Below are 22,289 nucleotides of genomic sequence, written 5' to 3' on the forward strand. Positions count from 1 at the left end.
TACATTCCATAATGTATTTAGTCAGTTTGGTGTTGATGAACATTTGATTGATTCTAATGTTTTCCTATTGTGAACAGTGCTAAATAAGTAAGACTCTGTAGAAATGCCATTTTGCCTATGTAATGTAACTCTTTGTCAAAGGGCATGGATATTGGTAATTTGGGGTGATGTTGCCTGATTGTACCCCACAGAGGTGGTACTACTTTATATTCTCAGGCCAGCAGAATATGAGAGTATATATTTCCCCTGTGCTTTTGCTGGTATGGGTGTTACTAAAGATATTAATATTTGTGAAATCTAATAGGAATATTATCTGAATATAGATTTAATCGATAGTTTTTGTGTATTTTTGGTGAGGCTGCGCATGTTTTCATATTTTTATTCTTCTTTTCCTATAAATGTGCTGTTCATATCTTGTACTAACTTTTTAAAAGTTTAATTGATTTATTTTGAGAGAGAGAGAGAACATGAGTGGGAAAGGGGCAGAGAATCCCAAGCAGGCTCCGCACTGTGAGCGCAGAGCTGGACGTGGGGCTTGAACTCACAAACCAGGAGATCGTGATCTGAGACAAAACCGAGAGTTGGACACTTAACTGACTGAGCTACTCAGGCATCCCTTCTATTCATTTTTCTATTAGAGTTTTAGTCTTTTTCATTTCTAATTCCAGAGTTCTTTTTGTATTAGTGTTTTGAAAAGATAAATGTTAATAATAAAATAATACATGCTGAGTATAGAAAGTTTAGAAAATATACAAAATATATCATCTGTTAACTTACCATCCATAAATAGTCACTTTTTAGTGTATATGCAAAAGAGGAAACATAAATATCAAGTAAACATTCACAATTATTTTCAAATTTATTGGTAAGCTAGTGAAAGCAAATTTCCTCAAACATCATTTCTGGTTCATTAGATTGGCACAAATTATGCAAACTAATAATATCCAGGGCCGATGCTTGGGGAACACCTTATCTTATACATTGTAGGAGAGCTAATTGTTAGAGCCTTTTGTATTGTATGTACTTAAATTTTAAATGTGCTTACCCTTCTTTTCAGGAATATTCATATGTGTGCAGAAGATTTACATATAAGCCTACTCATTGCAGTGTTGTTTTTAAGAGCAGAACATTAAAAGTATTCATTGTTAGTGGGCTAGTTACATCTATATATTGTGCTGAATGCCCAGAGACCATAAAGAGAAAAGAAATAATTCCTTTCTTCAATGTATGCACAGTCTTAAAGGAGCTGTTTCTCTGCCTCAACTTCTTGACTTCCCTGGGTCCATCACAGTTCTCTGATTTAGGAAGTGTTCAGTGTCTTTATTAACTTGAAGAACGCATCTCTTTAAGGCATTCTGTATGGTCTCTGGTTCACAATTCAGAATGGCGTGGATGATGATGGTTCTGCCAGTAGTGATGCATGAGAGAAGCTTCTGTGTGTAGAGTGTGCAGATGCTCCATTCTTATTTAAGGAAACGATACAGTGAATTCAAATTAAAAAATTCTAATAAGAATCATTACACTGATGCATTGACATTGTACATTAAAGGTCAATAAATTCTTTAATCCCGTATTAATGTTTGTCTTAATATCTGGAGAGAAGTCAGGCATGGACCAATTTTATGAGAAGAAATTTTGCGTAATAACATTTGTTTATTAAATATTAATATTATGTATTTATTTGAAATTTATTAGCTGACTTATGATATACTTTTTTAAATTCAGGAAGTTCTTTACGGGAGCCTTTAGCTATTTTCATGCAACCCTAAATCAGCACATTTTTATTGAGCTCATGCACAATTCAATTGAGTGTTTCTGCTTACTTGCAATTACATTTTTACCCTGGATGGTTTTATGGGTTTCTGTTTACCAAGTAAAGAATAATGAGAGGAGTTCCAAGTTCCTGATTGACAGGAAGTACCTTGAAGTTAGGAAAGTGATCTTGACCTATTTTGAGGCAGTGGGACAAACCAGTAGTCCCTCTTGGATTATGATTTGGGGGGTTTCCTGAAAGGAAATTTTGAGATTCCCTTAGCTAAGCGAGGACCATAACTTGTTTCAGAGTGCATTTAGGGTGCAGCCATGGCGAGCACATCATCTTGTCTCCATCTCATCTTTATTCTCGTGCCAAGCCCTAGACTGAGAGAAGTGAGAAAATGGGAACTAAGCCATTTTAATGCTACCCAGATATTTGTGCAGAATTATTGCATGACGGTGTTGAGATGGCCCTCGGGGGTTAGAGAGTTTTGTAACTTGACTTTTCCAACAAGAGAAACTCCATTTCATTTCATAATTAATGTGCACATATCTGTAATAAATTATTAACTGTTTAGGCTTTCATTCAGAGGAGCAGGGAGGGAATGGAGCTGATGAGCCCAGGCCAGTTTTGGCATTATTTAACATCTTCTTTCCTGTTGCTTTCCAGTAAAAAAAAAAAAAAAAAACCCTCAGCATTTGTTTTTTCTTCACAAGCACATAAAGATGTTTTGCCCCAGGATTTTTTCTTTCTTTCTTTCTTTCTTTCTTTCTTTCTTTCTTTCTTTCTTGTCCCCTTACTTCTGCCTGGCTTCATTTAAAATACATGACTACTAATAAATAACTAAACTAAACTAAAATATAATAGAATAGGGGCGCCTGGGTGGCTCGGTCGGTTGAGTGTCCGACTTCAGCTCAGGTCATGATCTCACAGACAGTGAGTTCGAGCCCCACGTCGGGCTCTGGGCTGATGGCTCAGAGCCTGGAGCCTGCTTCTGATTCTGTGTGTCCCTCTCTGTCTGCCCCTCCCCCATTCATGCTCTGTCTCTCTCTGTCTCAAAAATAAACGTAAAAAAAAAAAAAATTAAAAAAAAAATATAATAGAATAAAATACATAACCACTTACTGCAGTGAGCCTACGTCACTGTCTCTTTGCTCACACTTCTCGGTGCTCTCTTTCTTTCTTTTTTTTTTTTTTAATTTTTTTTTTAATGTTTATTTATTTCTGAGACAGAGACAGAGCATGGGTTGGGGAGGGACAGAGAGAGAGGGGGACACAGAATCCGAAGCAGGCTCCAGGCTCTGAGCTGTCAGCACAGAGCCTGACGCGGGGCTCGAACTCACAGACTGCAAGATCATGACCTGAGCCGAAGCCTGACACTGAACCGAAGCCTGACACTGAACCGACTGAGCCACCCAGGTGCCCCTCGGTGCTCTCTTTCTTAAAGCCCGGTGTGCAGACAGCTTTATCAAAATCATGGTAGTGGGAGTGAGACTGAGGGAGTTGGGAATTCTCCATTTATATCAGAATCCCATACTGGGCCTCAAGCTCAAGAAATGCATTTTAAAAGAATCCAACGTAATTCTTGTGCAAGCTAGTATTTGAGGGCAGCCATTCGAATTTTAAGTGCTTTGAAAACTCCAGCACTCAGGATCTTTAATGACTAGATTTACATCCACCAAACTTTACACCCTAGGTGTCTTGAATGAATTTTAATACTATTTGGTAGCTCTTATAGTGAACTTGGATACCTTCTGTCCTTCCCTTTAATATCCTCCTAGGAACCCTCTCAGATGCCATTGAGCTGGAAAGGATTTTATGGATTTCAAATCGTTATTAAACAAGCTATAAATGTGAACTAGTTGGGAGGGGGTATAATGGGACCTTTATGCCAGGATGAATGTTTTCCTACTCTTTAGGTGAAAAAGTATACAGAACCTGAAACCTGTTTCCCATTCCAGAATTTGGAAGTCAACAAAGGCTAAATTACTACAAACTGTCATCAACAGTTTTCTGGGTAATCTAGCAGGACACTTACCCCACATGTTTTACAATACTTATTGTAATGAAATAAAGTTTATCAGCAACGAAGGAAGAAACATTCCTTCACACTGAAAGGGGCCTCCCTTGGCAGCAAGTTTAGATGTGGATACGTGAAGGCTGAGGCTCATTGTAGAGGAATATTAGAAAATCATTGAGAAAATTATAAACTTTTTGTGAGGTTACCTACCCTAGAATCGCAATGTAGTGTGGTCAGGTTAAGAGGACCTTGGAGATGTGTAAGGATCAAAGGGTAAGCTATCTCAAAGGGCAGAAATAAAATGACAAGTCTTATCTACTTGTTCACATTCTATGAATTGGGATGTCAAGAGTACTGTAAAACTCATTAGAATTTGCAGTCAAAACACATTAACCTGCTAAGAGGAATAGCCAGGCAGATAATTGTGTCAACTAATCTGATAGGTGCAAATGGTGTATTTTCCTTATTAGTTGGCTTCGAATATATATAAGTTAACATGTGATAGCTACATTTTCATGATAAAAGTATTATATTATCAGCAAATATTTTAGTGTGCCCAGTTCATAGACAGGCAGGTCAGTTATTGAACGAGGAACTTACCTATATAATTAGCATAGGGTCTTTGTGTTGTTTGCTGACTCTGGTTGTATGCTTGCAGATACAATAAATAGCGTTTCAATATTTTATAATAAGAAAATAGAAAGTTTGAGCCATTTATTATGGAACTAACAGTTATGCATAAATATAACTAACAAAGTATAATGTCTGAGTGATTCACTGGGGAGATATCTGTTAATAAATTGAATTTAGTGTCCTGTTTTGTCTACTAATGTAGATACTTCCTGTGTCTCTGTAGATCTCCATCCAATTAGAATTTTGTCAGTTCAAAATATGTGGTTCTAATTAGTAATGTTTTAAAAAGTATTAAATTGGTATCTTTTTTTAAAATTTATTTACTTTGAGAGAGAGCACATGCATGCACACGCAAGTCGAGGAGAGACAGAGAGGGAGAGAGAGAATCCCAAGCAGGCTCCAGGCTGTCAGTGCAAATTGTGATGAGGGGATCCATCCCACAAATCTGTGAGATTGTAACCTGAGCCAAAATTAAGAGCAGGGCACTTAACCGACTGAGCTACCCAGGCACCTACAATCAGTGTCTAGGTTGGAAGTTCCTATATAAGAATTTTTCTAAGTAGAATCTAATTGTTTGTCATTAGTGAGATAGATTCGTGAATGTGCCAAGCTGATTTTTTAGGGTAAATCCTTATTTGTAATGTAACATAAAGGACATTGTGAATGTTTTTTTTCTCCTATTATCTTTTTTCTGGTATGACTTATATACCCTAAAATTCATTCAAATGTACAATGCAGTGACTTCAAGTACATTCACAGAATTGTGCAGCCATCACTGCTCTCCAGTTTTAGAACATTTCCTTCACCCCTTTCACTCCTACACATTTGTGGTCACTCTGTTCCTACCCCCAGTCTCAGGCAACCACTAATCTAATTTCTGTTTCAATACATTGCCTTTACATTTCATATACATGAAAACATATAAAATTCAGTCTCGTGTCTAACTTATTAAACTTTGTGTAATGTTTTTGAAGCTTATCTGTGTGGTCTCATGAATCAGTAGTTCATTTTTTTTTCTTGCTGAATAATAAGCCATTGTTGATATAACACCGCATTTTGTTTATCCGTTCATAAGTTGTGGACGTTTGGATTGTTTCCACTCTTTCACTATTATGGATAATAGTTAATATGAACAGTCATTGTGTAGATATATATATATATACATATGTGTGTGTGTGTGTGTGTGTGTGTGTGTGTGTATATATATAGACTTCTAGGAGTGGAATTGCTAGGTCATATGGTAAATTTACATCTAATATTTTTGGAATTGGGCAAATTCTTTTAGAAAGTATTGCATCACTTTGCATTCCCATCAGCAACGTATTAGGATTCCAGTTTCTCCACATCCTTAACAACACTTATTATTGTCTGTTTATGATTATAACTAATCATGTGGCTCCACAGTGGGATCTTTTTGTGGTTTTGATTTGCATTTATCTGGTGCCAGTGTTGAGTATCTTTTCATGTGCTGTCCCATAGCCATTCATAAATCATCTTTGGTGAAATGTTTACTCTGATCTTTTGAGTATTTTAAATTAGATTTTTAAAAAATCTTTCTAGTATTTGGTTTTAAGAGTTCTTTATATACTTGGGTGTAAATCTTTTGTCAGACATATGATTTGCTAATGTTTTCTTCCAGTCTGTGTGTTTCTGATCAGTTTTTTAATGGTGTCTTCTAAACCTAATCTTTATACATTTTGAAAAAAAAAAATCCAGTATTGTTTTTTTCTTCATCAAATGTACTTTGGCTTTGCTGTATAATAACTCTGTGTCTAACTCAAAGTTGCCTAGTCTTTCTCCCATAGCTTGCTTAGGTGTTCTTCCATACTTTTGGTTTTCATATTTAGGTCTGTGACTTACTTTGAGTTAGTTTTTCTGTATGGTGTGAGGTCAGGGGTTCAAATTAATCTCTTTGCGTGTATATATCCAATTTTCTCTCCACACCATATACTGGAAAGATTATTCTTTTCTCATGAAATGCCATAGGAATTTTTGTCAAAAGTCAACCATAAATGCAAGTTTACATTTGAATTGTTAATACTGTTTGTTATATATATGTTTATCCTTATCTCTCTCTCTCTTTCTCTCTATCAATGTTTATTCTTATGTCAATAGCATACAGACTTGATTTATGTAACTTTATAATATGTTTTGAATTTGGGAACTTTAAGTTTGATTTCTTTTTAAAAAAATGTTTTGCCTATTCTCTTTCCTTTGCATTTCTATACAAATTTTAGCATGAGATTGTAATTTGTCAATGTAGAGTCTGCTGGATCTTTGATAGGAATTGTATTTAAAGATCGATTTGGGGAGCATTTCCATCTTAAACAACACAAAAGTTTTTTTGCTATCTGGAAATTATTATTATGAGAACAATCGTTAGGGGAGGTTTTTGAACACCACGTTGACTGATAAAGAACAGAATTAGCTACTGATAGCCCATATTATAGTGCACAATATTTAAAATTAATAAGGATTGATGGGAGCAAGGAAAGCCAGTCATTTGGAGTTATACAAGTAGGGTATACAAAATAGAAGATTTTACGGTTCATGTCTTTGGACGAGTAGGGTGTGAATCTAGGTATTGTACTCCAGGACTGCTTCCTATATTCCACTGCTGTGAAAAAGACAAAAGTTGTTAGGGTCAGGGTTCAAATAAACAAATAAATCCAAACAAACCTACAAAATCTAAACCATCCTTTTCAGGAAGTAGGTTTCAGTCACAAACACTCAGAGTTATTCCCTAAATGTAAACTTATATCCAAAATATTGTATGTTTATTTAAACAGAGCCAAGATTTCCAGTATATGGCCTTTTATTAAAAACCAAAGCAGTATGCTTTCTCTGATAATCTGAGTGTAGACAGATGTCTTCCAGCTATAGGAATCATGAGTGAGAAAATGTTAGGATAATAAATGCCCTTAGATAGTTAATGTATTTGTCATTAATTTAATAATGATATAAAAAAGCCTACGAAAAGATAGAAATACTATATTTAGTTAATTCCAATAGATAATTTTTCACATTTTAGCAGCTGTCACATAGGGGTGTATCAGAAAACTGACAGCATCTTAGAATTGATGAAATTTAATATGAAAGCAAATGTGGACTTGGGGTCATTTTAGGAAGTGAACATTTATGAATGTCTAGTTGCAGCAGTTTTCCAGAAGAAAAACTGGCTCATGAAATAAAAGGTAGTGATATCCAAATAGTTATATTTAAATCTTTGCTGTTGAATAATAATGTAGGGAGATGTACATAGGAAATCTTTACGGTGTTTTTTTAATGTGCTTAAATTTCTTCTGCTTAATTTGACGATGTATCAGGATTAAACCAAATTTTCATCCATGTAAACCTTAAATCTTAGCTTTAAGGAATACAATGATGGCCCAAGAATTCTGGTGGAATAGATGCTTTGGAGTGGCCAGTGGAAAATGGACAAGACATATTTACAAATACCACTTGAAATCTGGGTCCAAATTTAAGCTGGTAGAATGGTAAATTAAAGAAATATGTTTGCCTACTAATTTAATTCCCATGATTGCTTATTTTGCATTTTCAGTTCTTTCTCCTTGTCAGGCGTCAAGAGTTTACATAATCTGTGTGAATTGACACAACCTTCCTTGGAGGGAGGGAGAGTCATGAAGGGGGTCAGTGGCTGGAAAGATGAAAGAGGAGAAGCAAACCCACCAGTGCATATTTAGAGTGTGTTTTAAGCTTAAGAATGTGGAAACCCGTTACTTCTATTTGAAATGCTTTTGGAATAACATGCTAAAGCATCCCCGGGGACAGTCCAGCGCTGCGCATTAATATGGTTTAAGAGAGCTCCAAAGTATTTGCCTATAGTTAGCTCAGTTGTAGTATTTTAGTAAGTGTTCTAATAACTTGGCTGCTCTTGCCCTTGGCTGTGGAGTCTCCACAAGTGTACAGTGTCCAATTTTTGGGTGCGTGGTCACATGGTCTTACGTGTTTTGAACCTATTAATAACTCACCATAGGCTTGTAAGAGAATACATCAGACTCTATATTGGAACTGCATAATCAACTGTCTGCTTAATCCTTCTCTCACTTCTTTCCATTACCTATTCGTCCAGAAGATACACATTCAGTTCTGTTCAGTGCTTATATACCCTCCTGTTCCTGTAATTCTGAAATGGATTTTATAATAAATTGATCGTGGAGACTTCAAAAGTATACAATGTAAGTGGAAGAGAAAACAATGGAAGACCACCAGAGTATTGTAAATGGTTTTTACTGTGATAATAACATAGGTTTTTATAGTACTTTACAGTTTATAAACTGTATTTACAAAATCGTTTTTTTTTTTTTTAATTTATTTTGAGAGAAAGAGAGAGCATGCATGCGTGCAAGCAGGGGAGGTGCAAAGGGAGAGAGAATCCCAAGCACGCTCCAGTGAGGAGCCCAATGTGGGACTCAATCTCACTAACTGAACCCTGAGATCACAACCTGAACCAAAATCAAGAGTTGGATGCTTAACTGAGTATGCCACCCAGGTGCCCCTACAAAATCTTTGATTGTGGTATGTGTACACATTTTTAGAAAAGAAGTGACCTGCTAAAACAAATGCATAGGTGTGAATAGCTTTATGTGCTAGGGCAGTGGGATATAAGAAACATATCCGCGAGAAATGGAAGACGTACTGGACTTTTCCACTACTCCTACCTACAAGGGCAGTAAACAAGTGTTGCCTCCGTCTTTTTTTTTTTTTATCAAATCAATCAAGAAAAATCAGTGAATAGAATTCTGTTTGCATCAGTTTTTAGAAAGAAAGACCTGAGGCCCAGTATATCATAGCTGTACTTACTGAACACTACTATATGCTATACTCATAAGCATCCTGCCATAAGTATGGCTGATTTCATAGAAACCCACTGAGATGCATACACTCACATGATTTTATAGATAAGGATGCTGAAGCTCATGGATATTGTGTAAATCATGCACATCAGGCAGCTGGTAAGGCTGGGAGGTGAAATTCAAAGTCACATCTCTTTGAGTTTGTGTGTGTGTGTGATGAAATTATTTTTTGGCTTCTGTTTTATTTATCAGAGGCATGTAACATTCACATTGTTTTAATTCTTTGATCCAAGTTATAGGGTGGAGATTGACATGGAGGAGATATAAAAATAGAATTTGATGTGGTAGAAATGACTGATTTTTATTTTTATTATTTAAAAAAATTTTTTTAACGTTTATTTATTTTTGAGAAGAGGGACACAGAGGATGAGTGGGGGAGGAGAGAGAAAGAGGGAGACATGGAATCTGAAACAGGCTCCAGGCTCTGAGCTGTCAGCACAGAGCCTGATGCGGGGCTCGAACTCACGGACCGCAAGATCATGACCTGAGCTGAAGTGGGATGCTTAACTGACTGAGCCACCCAGGCGCCCCTATTTTTATTATTTTTTAAAAATTATTTTTAGAAAGAGAGAGTGTGTGAGCAGGGGAGAGGGGCAGAGGGAGAGAGAGAAAAATCTCGAGCAGGCTCTGTGCTCAGTGCAGAGACCAATGTAGGGCTTGATCTCATGACCCTGGCATCATGACCTGAGCTGATATCAAGAGTCAAACGCTCAACCCACCTGAGGCACTCAGGTGCCCCACAAATTACTGATTTTTAATGCAACCTGTCTTTCCTTTCTCCTAGTTGCTCTCTTATAGTAGTATTCTTAAAAAAAATAAAGCAAGAAATTAGCACACAGTAGAGGGATTTTCTTTAAAATATGCCTGGCAGAGTCCAATACCATAAATACTCCTGGAAGCAAAGAATTCATTAATTTCACTTGCCAGTTTCATTGTTGGAAAATGCAGTTGGAAAATCCTGGCATATCTTGGAAATAATCTTGGTTTTGTTCTTTGGAATACACAGAATGCTGTATCTCTCTTGTGACAGTTGGCAATGACTGTGACAATAGCTACAAATCGAATGATAATTTATGAATCAATTGGGTTTGGGGCCCTCTACCTTGAGGTGTCTAATAGTTACATGATTCATATTTACAGTAATCCTATCAGGAAGGTGTTACTACACCCATTTTGTTGACCAAGAAGTTGTGTAATTTCCCTGAGGCCGTCAAGGAAGCAAGCTTGGAATCAAATCCAGGTCTCCCTGATTTGAAAGCTAATACTCTTCATGGAAGTGGTTTGAAGACTGAGCTCTGCAGAACTCTGAAGTTTTGAAGTGTCATTTCAGAAATGGCCATGTTTCAGGTTTTGGAGTGAAGGGAAATGAAGGGAGTGTGAAGCTAGAAGGTGAGCTCCAGGCTCTTCTAACTTGGTTGTTGTCCGCTCCATTGTTCTCTGTTTAATAGCATGTCATTTTCAAAGAATATTTGGTTTGAAAGGTGTCCCAGGTGGAATAAAAAAGTTTTATTGGAACGCCTGGAACTTTGACTTCCAGCCATCATGAAATGGGAACTACAACATCAGGCAAACTATGTGAAATAATGGTTTTTCAGGCATTGGACAAAGGGTAGCCTGTGGCAGTAATCCCTGAGAGAAAAGAAACCAATGAGCAATCTGTGTGTATGTCCCAGTTTGCAGCCTGAGAGAGGAAAAAATAGAGCCCAATATTCTTACTGAATTAAAGAGACAAGGTTGGGATTTGAGAGAAGCTGAGGAAACCAGAATTTGCTGAAGTACCAGAGAGGGAGCAGTGCATTTAGGGAGGCCTCATAATGTGCAGAAGGTTCTTCTGGAGTCTTTGGTTGTGGGACATTCTACTCTCCCACCCCAGAACACACATTATTTTTCCAGTGCACACAGGCTATATTTCAATGTAATACCTTATTCTTGGCCATAAAGTAATTCACTGTGAAGTTAAGGGCAGTGAAATAATGCAAAGTAAGTTTTCTTAGTCCAACAAAACTCAAATAGAAATCAATAAGGGAAAGGTCTTTGAAAAATCCTCAAATATTTGGAAATGAAACAATACACTTTTAGGTAACATAGGGGTCAAGGAATAATTTGCAAATTAGAAATTATTGGGAGGTGAATGAAAATGGAATACAACATATCATGATTTGTGGAATGCAGTGAAAGTGGTGCATAGAGGAAATATTTGCATCATGTACACAGAAAAAAAAATCTCAAATCAATGATCTAGGTATATTCTTGAAGAAATTAAAGGTAAAATAAGGTGAAATAAAAATAAGAGCTGACATCATTGAAGAAGAGACTGGAACAGTAAGAGGGAAAATTAATCAAATCAAAAGTCGGTGCATTAAAAAAATAAAAATAATTGATAAACCCCTATTTGTCAAGGAAAAAAGATTAAAACACAAATTTTTCCAGGCGTCTGGGTGGTTCAGTCAGTTAAGTGTTCGACTCTTAATTTTGGTTCAGGTCATGATCTCAGGGTTTGTGAGTTCGAGCCCCACATCAGTCTCCATGCTGACAGCACGGAGCCTGCTTGGGATTCTCTCTCTCCTCCCCAGCTTGTGTTCTCATTCTCTCTCTCAAAAGAAGTAAATAAACATAAAAAAAAAATACAAATTTTTCTTCCCAGAAGAAAGATTAGTAAATCTGAACAGCATTATTTCTAATGAGAAATTGCATTTGTAGTTAAAAACTCTACCGAGGCAAAATCGGCTCACCTCATGATTTCTATCCAATATTTAAGAGGCTTCAATCATCCAGACACCCTTTTTAGGAGTCAATTTGAATTTTCCCCTCACCTTTTTTTGCTTTTCTGTTCCATGTACGTGGAATGGAAGATACTACATGTGGAGTATTTTGTTCCCTTTTTTTCTCCAGATGACGAGAGTCTGGTAGCTCTTTAGGTTCTTAATTCCCAAAGAGCACGAGGGATCCAAAAAAATTCCATCATATTATACATATATTTGCAAATTTTTGGTTAAGTGCTGCTCTAAACACTTGTTTACATTGCAACAGAACTTGGGAGAACGGAGAACTATTCTTGATGATACTCCATGATATCACTGTAATTGTCCAGTACTGTCTACATCATCCTCTCCCACTAATTACCAACCTTTTATTACGTTTCTGGAGGTCACACCATCACCATTTGCTGTGTACCCTGGCAAATTTTTCATCAGTTATTTTTGTGTTGAGATTTTCTAAATGAGTTTTTATAAAAACATTATCCTTTCAGGAAAATTCCATTCTTCCTTTATTAATTTTTTAATGTTTATTTATATTTGGGGCGGGAGGGGCAGAGAGAGAGGGAGATACAGAATCTGAAGCAGGTTCCAAGCTCTGAGCTGTCAGCATGGAGCCCAAGGCAGGTGTCAAACTCAGGAGCGGTAAGATCATTTTTGAACCAAAGTTGGATGCTTAACCGACTGAGCCATCCAGCGTCCCAGGAAAATTCCATTCTTAGGATTTTCTTTGAGTGTGTACATAGGGCCATAGGTAAATAACATTTATGGTATTTTCATACACTTAGATTGGCTTATATAATATAAATGGGATTACATAGTCTATGTCTTCTCTAAATTTTTACTTATTAATTGAGTGGTAAGAGATTTTTATTCAATTGGGATAGTAATATTTTATTAGTTATATACATTACAAATCTCTTCCTGAAGTTTATAGCATTGAGATCATTTTATGCCATGTATGTAAATCTTTTTTTAAACAACTATATAACATTCCATAATATGAGAGGCCAATTGTTTTAACTGCTAATATAATTTCTTAGTTAAGAGCTCTATCATCTATTATCTTTTACTTTGGATAAGATATTTAATCCCTCTGACATTCTGCTTCATATTTAAAACAAGGAAAAATACTTCCTATTTTATATGGTTGTATTTGAGATTAGAGAATCATGCAAATAAATTACTTCCAGAGCAGGATTTTTCAACCTCACCACTAATGACATTTTGGGTAGGATTCTTGTTGTGGGGGGCTGTTTTGTGCATTGTAGGTTGCTTAATAGCATCTTTGGCCTCTACCCCCTAGATGCCCCGTCAGGAGAGGCAAAAATGTCTAGACATTGCCAGATTCTGCAATGTCCCTCCCTGGAGTGGGAGACACAAATACATCCACTGAGAAAGTCACCGTTGTAGAGAAGTGGCATCAAGTCTGCTTCATGAAGCTGGACATATACACAGCAAAGTTCTCTGGAATGATCTCTGCATGGACTGCTTTGTGGGTGGCTCTTGCTGCAATTGTGCCTGTTAGTAGCCATTAAGAAAGCTTCCCAGGCTTTTATGTTGGTGCCATTTTTGCACTGACACAAATAACAATGATTTCACAATACCACAATCGGTTACATAGATCATTGTGTACCTATATGAGCATATCTACCAGAGATATTCCTAGAGATGTTATCTTTGAGGGGGGAGGCAACACAGGGCTTGCAGTATTGAAATTTTGATACATTCTGCTAAATCATCTTCCAAAAATGCTAGACCAGTTTACACTGTCATCTATTGTACCTAAAAACACCCTTTTCGCCTAAATGTCCATCAACTGATGAATGGATAAAGAAATTGTGGTTTATATACACAATGGAGTACTATGTGGCAATGAGAAAGAATGAAATGTGGCCATCTGTAGCAATGTGGATGGAACTGGAGAGTGTGATGCTAAGTGAAATAAGCCATACAGAGAAAGACAGATACCACATGTTTTCACTCTTAGGTGGATCCTGAGAAACTTAACAGAAGTCCATTGGCGGGGAGGGGGGGGGGGGAGAAAAAAAAAAGAGGTTAGAGAGGGAGAGAGCCAAAGCATAAGAGACTCTTAAAAACTGAGAACAAACTGCGGGTTGATGGGGGGAGGGAGGTTGATGAGGTGATGGGCATTGAAGAGGGCATCTTTTGGAATGAGCACTGGGTGTCATATGGAAACTAATTTGACAATAAATTTCATATAATAAAAAAATAAAATAAATTCAAATAAAGTAAAATTGAGTAAAAAAAAAAAAAGAGCACCCTTTTCCTTATATCCTCATCCATAGTGAATATTAACATTCTCTTTATATGAAAGCATACTTTATGAATTTTTAATGTTTTTTTCCCTAACTTGCCTTACGTGGTTTACATGCACATAATCATTGCCCATTAATCTTTTTGTCATTAAAAGCTACACCTAAGTCTCCAATTACACAACCATTCAAGGGAACAGAAAAGCACAGAGATTAAATACGGCTAATACCCAGGTTTCATGAATGTTAAAATTTTGCCATTGTTGCCTAAGACTTTTGACATTTTTCACGTAGTATTGAACCCCTCACGGTACTCTTCCACAACCATTTTCTTTTCGAGGTCCTCAGATGTAACCACTGTTTTCAAATTTGTATACATATTTTCCATCCATACTTTAATAATTGTATTAAGTAGCTATACATCCGTAAAAATGTATAATAGCATTGTTTTCTATTGTAAAAATTTGCAAAAAATGGAATGATACTGCACACATCTTTCTAGAACTTAGCTTTTTATAATCGTATTTATACGTGTTTAAGGTACGTAGTAATACGTAAAAACACGTATTTATATTGTATTTTTGAGTTTTTTCATTTAATTTTTCCTAAATCTGGAATGCTTCATGAGTTTGCGTGTTAGCCTTGTGCCAGTCTTCTCTGTGTTGATCCAATTTTAGCGTGTATGCTGCTGAAGCGAGCACATCTTGTCCACCCTTCAAACTGTAATGTTTGTCTGTATACAGTATAGTTTATCCATTCTCCAATTGATAAATATTCATTCGCCTCCCCCTCCCCTTTTGTTTTTATATTTTGGAGTTATAAGCACTAAATAATGATCATCTTTTCGTGAGTTTGGTGTGCACATGTGTGAGAATTTCTCTTGAGTGTGTACCTATCGGTAATATGTTGGCTTAGAAGATACACATCTTCATGTTTATTATATATTATCAAATTGTTCTTCATGGTGATTATAATACTTCTTCCTCTTGCCAGCTGTGTATTTTCCCACATCCATAGCAACAAACTCCTGGTATTGTCAGACTGTTATTTTTTCTTCTAATATTTACTCACATTTGGTAATTGGTAGAACCAATAGAAAAATTTGTTTTTAAAAATGGGAAAACTAAGAAATGCCACAACCCACTTTTTTTAACTGGCACTTGTGAAAATTTTATATTTAATGCACATAGAACAGTAATCAAGCTAGATCATAAGTGAGGCTGTTAAAGTCTTCTCAGCAAATTTCAAATAACTGAAAACTTAATTGATGTGTTCTCTGGCAGCAGTGGAATTAATGGAAATCAGATACAAAATAATATCTCAAAATTAGTATAAAATTGTAAGTAAGACAGTACATTACCAAATAATGCATAGATCAAAGAAAAACTCACAAGGGAACTTAAAAAATATTTTGAAATGAATGAAAATGAGAATACCATATCAAAATATATGGGATACAGCTAGGTAGTACTTCTGGGAAAAGTTTTATCATTAAATACTCATGTCAGGAAATAAGATAGGAAAAGAAGAGCAAATTAAAACCAAAATGCATAGAAGAAAGGAAATAATATATTTAAGAACAGAAATCATTGAAGTTAAATAAAGCAGAAAAAGTGGAGAAAAAATTTCTGGAAAGAACAATAGAATTGCTATCGATCAAAGTAAAAGAAAATGCAAATTATCAATATTAGGAATAAAAGGGAGACTCACAAAAGTTTCTTTGGAATTAAAATTATGATTATAATAAGGAAATATTATAAACCACTTCATGTCAAGAAAATTTACAACATTACATGAAAGGGGCAAATCTTTGGAAGATACATATTAACAAACTGACTTAAAAAACAATGCAGAACCAGGGTGCCTGGGTGGCTCAGTCAGTTGAGCATCCAACTTTAGCTCAGGTCATGGTCTGTCAGTTCATGAGTTCAAGCCCCATGTTGGGCTCTGGTCTGACAGCTTAGAGCCTGGAGCCTGCTTCAGATTCTGTGTCTCCCTCTTTCTGTCCCCTCCACCACTCACGCTCTGTCTCTGTCTCTCTCTCTCTCAAAAAAAATAAACACTAAAAAAATTAAAAAACAAAACAAAACAGTGAAGAACCTCTGTGAGGCCCTAAATATAGTTTAATTGAACTTGTAGTTAAAATTTTTCCCGCAAAGAAAATTCCAGGTCCAAAGGCTTTCATTAGTTAATGTCATCAACCATCTAAAGATGAAATACTACAGATTATTTCAAGTAATTTGAAGGGACACAGCACTTACTGATACTTTTATGGGGCCAGCATTATCCGATATCAAAAACAGATAAAGATAATGTAAAGAAAAAAACCTACTGTGGAATCCAACAGAAACATAGACAGTAAAATTCTTACCAAATATGAACAGATCAAAGCCAGCAATATATGAAAGGATAATACGTCATGACCAGAAAGAGTTTATCCCAAGAATGCAAGGATAGCTTAACCTTAAAAATATCTATCAGTGTCATTTACTGTATGAAACAAATAAAAGAGAAAAACTATACAATAATGCCAGTAAATGCAGAAAAATAATTTAGCAAAATTCAACATTAATTTATGGTAAAAGTGCTCAGCAAGCTAAGACTAAATTGTACCTACCAAAAGCACTTAATGCACATCTACAAAAAAACCCCAAAAAACAAAACCCATGGTTGACATTATTTTTAAACGTAGAAGACTGTATATTATCAGCGATAACACAGGAATGCCCATTTTGACCGCTTCTTTTTAAGATTGCACTGGAGATCTTAACCAGTACTATAAGCAAAAGTAAATAAACTAAAAAATTAAAGACATGTGGATAGAACAGGAAAAGGTAGAATTGTCTTTATTTGTAGACAATGTGATCCCATACGTGGAAAATGCTATGAAGCTGTGCAATACCTACTCAAACTAAAAAGTGAGTCTAGAAGGGTCACAAAATGTAATGCCAATTTACAATAAATGAGTGTGTGTGTGTGTGTGTGTGTGTGTGAGAGAGAGAGAGAGAGAGAGAGAGAGAGAGAGAGAGAGAGAAAGGGAAGGAGGGAGGGAGGAGGGAGGAAAGGAAGCAAGGAGGGAGAAGAAGATATCATTTCTTTTCTCCTTTGCCTCTAGCATTGTCTTGCTCACCCCTGTCGGGTCCAAATATTATTTAGCTTACTACACATGCAACTTGAATGCGATAGTCTTTCCCATATAGTCATTACTGATCAGAATAAAGTTGAGGCAACTACAACTTCTTTCTTAGATGTCTATACAACCTCTGCTTGATCGTTTTCTTTTTTCAGAGGTATAGTTGGGCCCTGCCAACCTGCAGAGAAAAATTTGAGTCAGGATTTCCAAAGCTAGATGGTACTTTTTCAACATACGATGTTATTTATTACATAAATAAAAGTGTATTTCAACAATAAAGTTAGTCTTACCATTTTAAAGTTCTATAAATAAAATTGCTTAAAAACTCACTCTGTAGTAGGTAAGTATTAAGTATTTCTATTTTATGGCCTTTGAGGTCTGCTTTTAAGACTAAAAGTCTGTCTTATAGTAACTGTGTGTGTGTGTGTATGTATATATATATATATATACACATATATATACAGTTTATAATAACATAGGACAGATCCAGCTCACCATCTTGCATAGTGTCTTGATCCAGTTGTAAATGGACAGATTTCTATTCAGGGATCATAATATATATATATATATATATATATATATATATATATATATATATGTGTGTGTGTGTGTGTGTGTGTGTGTGTATAACATATAAACATATATCATACAATTAGCATATATATTAACTAATATAACTGAATTTTAAAGTTTTGCATTTTTCTTCTTTTTATGTATGTGGAATAATAAATACGTTTATCCCTTCTCTTGGTACTTGTACTGAATTCCAGACGTTTTCTAGATGAACTTATTCAGTTTGAAATAATTAATCTCAGTTTGTCTGCAAGGGTGGTCTGCGTTCTTACTAATTAAGAGTGTAATTCATTAAACCATGTGTCTTTAGCTTTTTAAAGCAATTTACTCTGACATATACTGAGTTAAAACTGTAATTCATATGTATTCTTTGGGTAGTTGTTGAATCAAACCTGAAGGGATTCATACCCATATATGGATTTGAAGTCTACATGTTGGATAAGTTGAATAAATAATAAGTCACAGATAAATTGCAAGACGAAAAGAAAGCATGAGGCAATGTTGTAACTCTGTATTGTGTGGGTGGTGTGATTTTCAGGCCGCTGGTTTTATTTACTTTCTGTTAGAGATCCTTTTAACAGGCCTAGCAAAGGAAATATACCAGGCTTTTATGTTGAATTGAAAATCGTAATTATCTAGAGATAAAGTACTTGAGACTCTGTAAGGTAGAGCACAGGAATAGTTCACTTTCTATAGAGATTTATAGTTGGGTGAAGTGCTTTCATGTATATCCTTTCATTTAATGGACAGGAAATGGTTATTTGTAAGATAGAAGAGAGTTGCTTCAATTTCACTCTTAATGTTGCCTTTGTCCTGGCTAAGCTTTATACAGACACTCACACCCATTTTTATCTGCCAGACATCAGCCCAGCAACTAAGGCTGAAAAGTGAACCAAGTTTGGCATGAGTGTTCTTTAAATCAATGAGTGGCGTTGAAGGAAGTTAATCCAGAGTATAGAATACATTCAAAAATGTTACAAAGCCTCCGTAGTAGTCCTTAGTAGTCCGTGAAGATCAGGCTCTTAATGTTACAATTGAGACTGTTTAGCTTCATTTCATAGTTTTGGTTTACTACCCAAATCGGTAGATAATTCTGATGTCATTATCACTTAAGGGCTAGCATGTATTGAGTGCCTATTATGAAAAGTCAAGTGCAATTTATACGCTTAAATAGAGCAATTGGTGGGTCTTCTCATCTGAAAACTTATTACTAGAAGAAAAAGAAAAGGTGGTGTGGCAGAAGGGAGAGGAAACTGCGTCTTGAATTCTCTTTTCTGTACTGTTCCTTGGGTTCATCTCTCTCTGATTGGAAAGGTGTTAGTCTATAAGGTCCTGTTGGTAACCAAGGTGATCTTATCTCAGTAGCATGTGGTGGGACGCTCAATGAAGTCACTGTGAAGAAGCCCATTTCCAAACCTACTGGCGTATGGCAGCTTCAGTTTTCAAACGGAACTGCAAGGCACTTAAGCTTTACTTTTTTTTTTTTTTTAATTCAGTGATCCCAAAGCTTCCATTTTATCTTTTATGAGATTTTTTTCAGGACCATTGGCTCATAGTGCTCTGGATGGATAAACAGTTCAGTTGTAATTCCCTGAGACTGTTTTCATATCTTCTAGGAAGCATATTTTGAGTTATGCAGATGCCTTGAAAGCGTCCACCTTCTGTGATGGGGGCTCTGGTACTATTATTTAAAATAGTTCATAGTGTTTGTTTTGAACATTGCAGTTGGTGAGAATTTTTTACAGGTTAAATTGGCAATTTCTCAGGAGCCATGATCAACAGATCTCAGTACTTTTTCTCTAACAATGAGAAAAATAAGAACCAGTGAAGTTATATTAATTGCTTAAGCTGACACAGGTTCCATCTGATGGAGTAGATACGGAGTTTGGCCTTTCAGTCCACATCTTCTGCTTTTTCCTTTACGATTAAGGTTTGTTCTAGATAGGTTGAATTATATAAAATTGTCAATACATGAATGTTTGATGTACAATAAAAAGCAATTTCATATGCTACAACTTAAAAAATATCCCAAACACCAAAAATGTCCATTTAGGAAAAGTTCATTTCACACGCAGCTAAAACAATAATTGTTTTGAAAGCCTAATACTTAGTTTGCAGGGGAAAAAAAAAACCTAAGTCGTTACTAATTGCAATGGAATGCAAGAGCAAACACACTAGCTTATGGAGCTCCTTGGCTCCTTTACATTAAGGACTCAGGAGGCAGGCTGCGGTGTTTGAATCCAAGCTCCCCTATTACAATCCTACTGTGTGACCTTACATAACCACTCAGTGCTTCTGTATCTTCACTTTTTTTTTTAATGTTTATTTTTGAGACAGAGGGAGAGTGCAAGTAGGGGAGGGGCAGAGAGCAGAGAGAGGGATACAGAGGATCCAAAGTGGGCTCTGTGCTGATAGCAGTGAGCCCGATGTGGGGCTCAAACTCACGAACCATCAGATTACATGAGAATCTGAGCCAAAGTTGGGCGCGTAATCGACTGAGCTACTCAGGCGCCCTGTATCTTCACTTTTTAAGATTCAGTAAGTTACTTGAATGCCTCACTGTAAGGGCTTTAAATGTGTTTATGAAGTGAGATGGAAATGAGGAATGGAAAATATTTTGGTCAATGCTTTGAATAGTCATCTAGACTTTTTAAAATGCTACCTATTAGATATTTTTTAATTAATTAAATAAAGGAGGAATATTAAGTTAGGTTAACATAAGAAGTAGTATACCCATGTGCTATTTGTTATCAATTTGTTTAAACACATCTGAAGGAAAACGTATACACCTACCCCTTGCATTCCAGGAAATGTCTGTTGGTTGATTGAGCAGTTAAATGAAGTTTCTCACTAACATTCTTCCCCCCAAATTCCTTTCAAATTTTTAGTGCTAAAGTGGCCTCTAGGATCTGATTTCCAAAAGGGCTCTGACACTTCCCCATTCAAGTACAAATAAATGACACAGTGACTTCCCACGGCCAAGTGATCGAAGTAACTATAATGTACACACCCGCGGAGATGATGGGTTGATTTGCTTGTTTTCCGGTAACCTTCAATTTCCTATATGGCCTTCAAAAATTTCAGAAGAATGTGTAAGAAGCAGAAATGAAAAGAGAATGTGCATGGCTAGCCTTTTAGGGACTGTACTAAGTACTTTACAAGCTAAGAATAAATTTGTAATATTGAGTGAAAGGCACACAATTGAATGTGTGTGCTCAAATTTGTATGTTGAATGAAAAGTGCTCAAATTCCTCTATTGAGTCTACCAAATAAAAATAATTATTTAAAATAATTTATTTCTGGTTTGTGAAAGATAAAATAAATACTGGCCACATGGAATTGAGGTCTCGGTAGGTAATGAGATAAGAAAATCCATAACCCTTCCAGTAAATCCGTGCATTCTGATGTGTCATTTCATCCCAGGTTACTGAGAGAATTCAGAGTCAACATTGAACCACTATGATTGTCTTTTAAAAACATGTATTTTATAGCCATCTTATTCTTTTAGATTGACTCACATGGAGGTCATGCACGTTGTTGTCTAATTATGAGAAGCAATTTTTTTAAAACATTAAAAATTTTCTTTAATGTTTATTTATTTTTGAGAGAGAGAGAGACAGCATGAATAGGGGAGGAACAGAGAGAGAGGGAGACTCCCAATCCAAAGCAGGCTCCAGGCTCTGAGCTGTCAGCACAGAGCCTGACCCAGGGGTTGAACCCACGAATCACAAGATCATGACCTGAGCCGAAGTCGGACGCTTAACTGACTGAGCCACCCAGGTGCCCCCACTTTTCTTAAAAAATTTAAAAAATTTTTCATGTTTATTTATTTTTGAGAGAGAGGCAAACGGAGCATGAGTGGGGGAGAAACAGAGGGAGAGGGAGAATCTAAAGCAGGCTCCAAACTCCACGCTGTCAGCACGGAGCCCGATGAGAAGCTATTTCCACTGCCAGTCTTGAACTTGACCTCTCCCTTCTGCACATGTGCAGGTATTTCTTTTTGGTGAAACTCCCAAGACACTGAGTATGCACATTTTCATTTGAGAGATAGTGCAGAATTGCTCTCCCAAGTGTTCATAGCAATTAATCTACCACCAGCGCTGTTTCAGAGTATTTGTTATTCCAGTAACCTCTCAGCCCTTGATATGCTCTAGTTTTACATTTGACTTTCATGTAACAGTGCACTCATGCCTGTTTGTTGGAATTTTGAAAATTAATAACCATGGTTCCATACGTCTTTCTCTTTTTGTTTATCTTCAGTGTAA

At 36.2% G+C, this 22,289-nt stretch overlaps 1 protein-coding gene and 1 pseudogene across 1 annotated transcript in view; one reads left to right on the top strand and one right to left on the bottom strand.

The window, feature by feature from the left end:
* The window catches only part of ADAMTS19 (ADAM metallopeptidase with thrombospondin type 1 motif 19), a 237,973-nt gene that overhangs the window by 8,513 nt on the left and 207,171 nt on the right, over positions 1–22,289 (top strand). The window lies entirely within an intron of this gene.
* On the bottom strand, positions 14,924–15,019 carry LOC122202833 (annotated as a pseudogene).

The sequence above is a fragment of the Panthera leo genome, chromosome A1 (assembly GCF_018350215.1).
Source record: "Panthera leo isolate Ple1 chromosome A1, P.leo_Ple1_pat1.1, whole genome shotgun sequence".
In the NCBI taxonomy this organism is placed as follows: Eukaryota; Metazoa; Chordata; class Mammalia; order Carnivora; family Felidae; genus Panthera; species Panthera leo.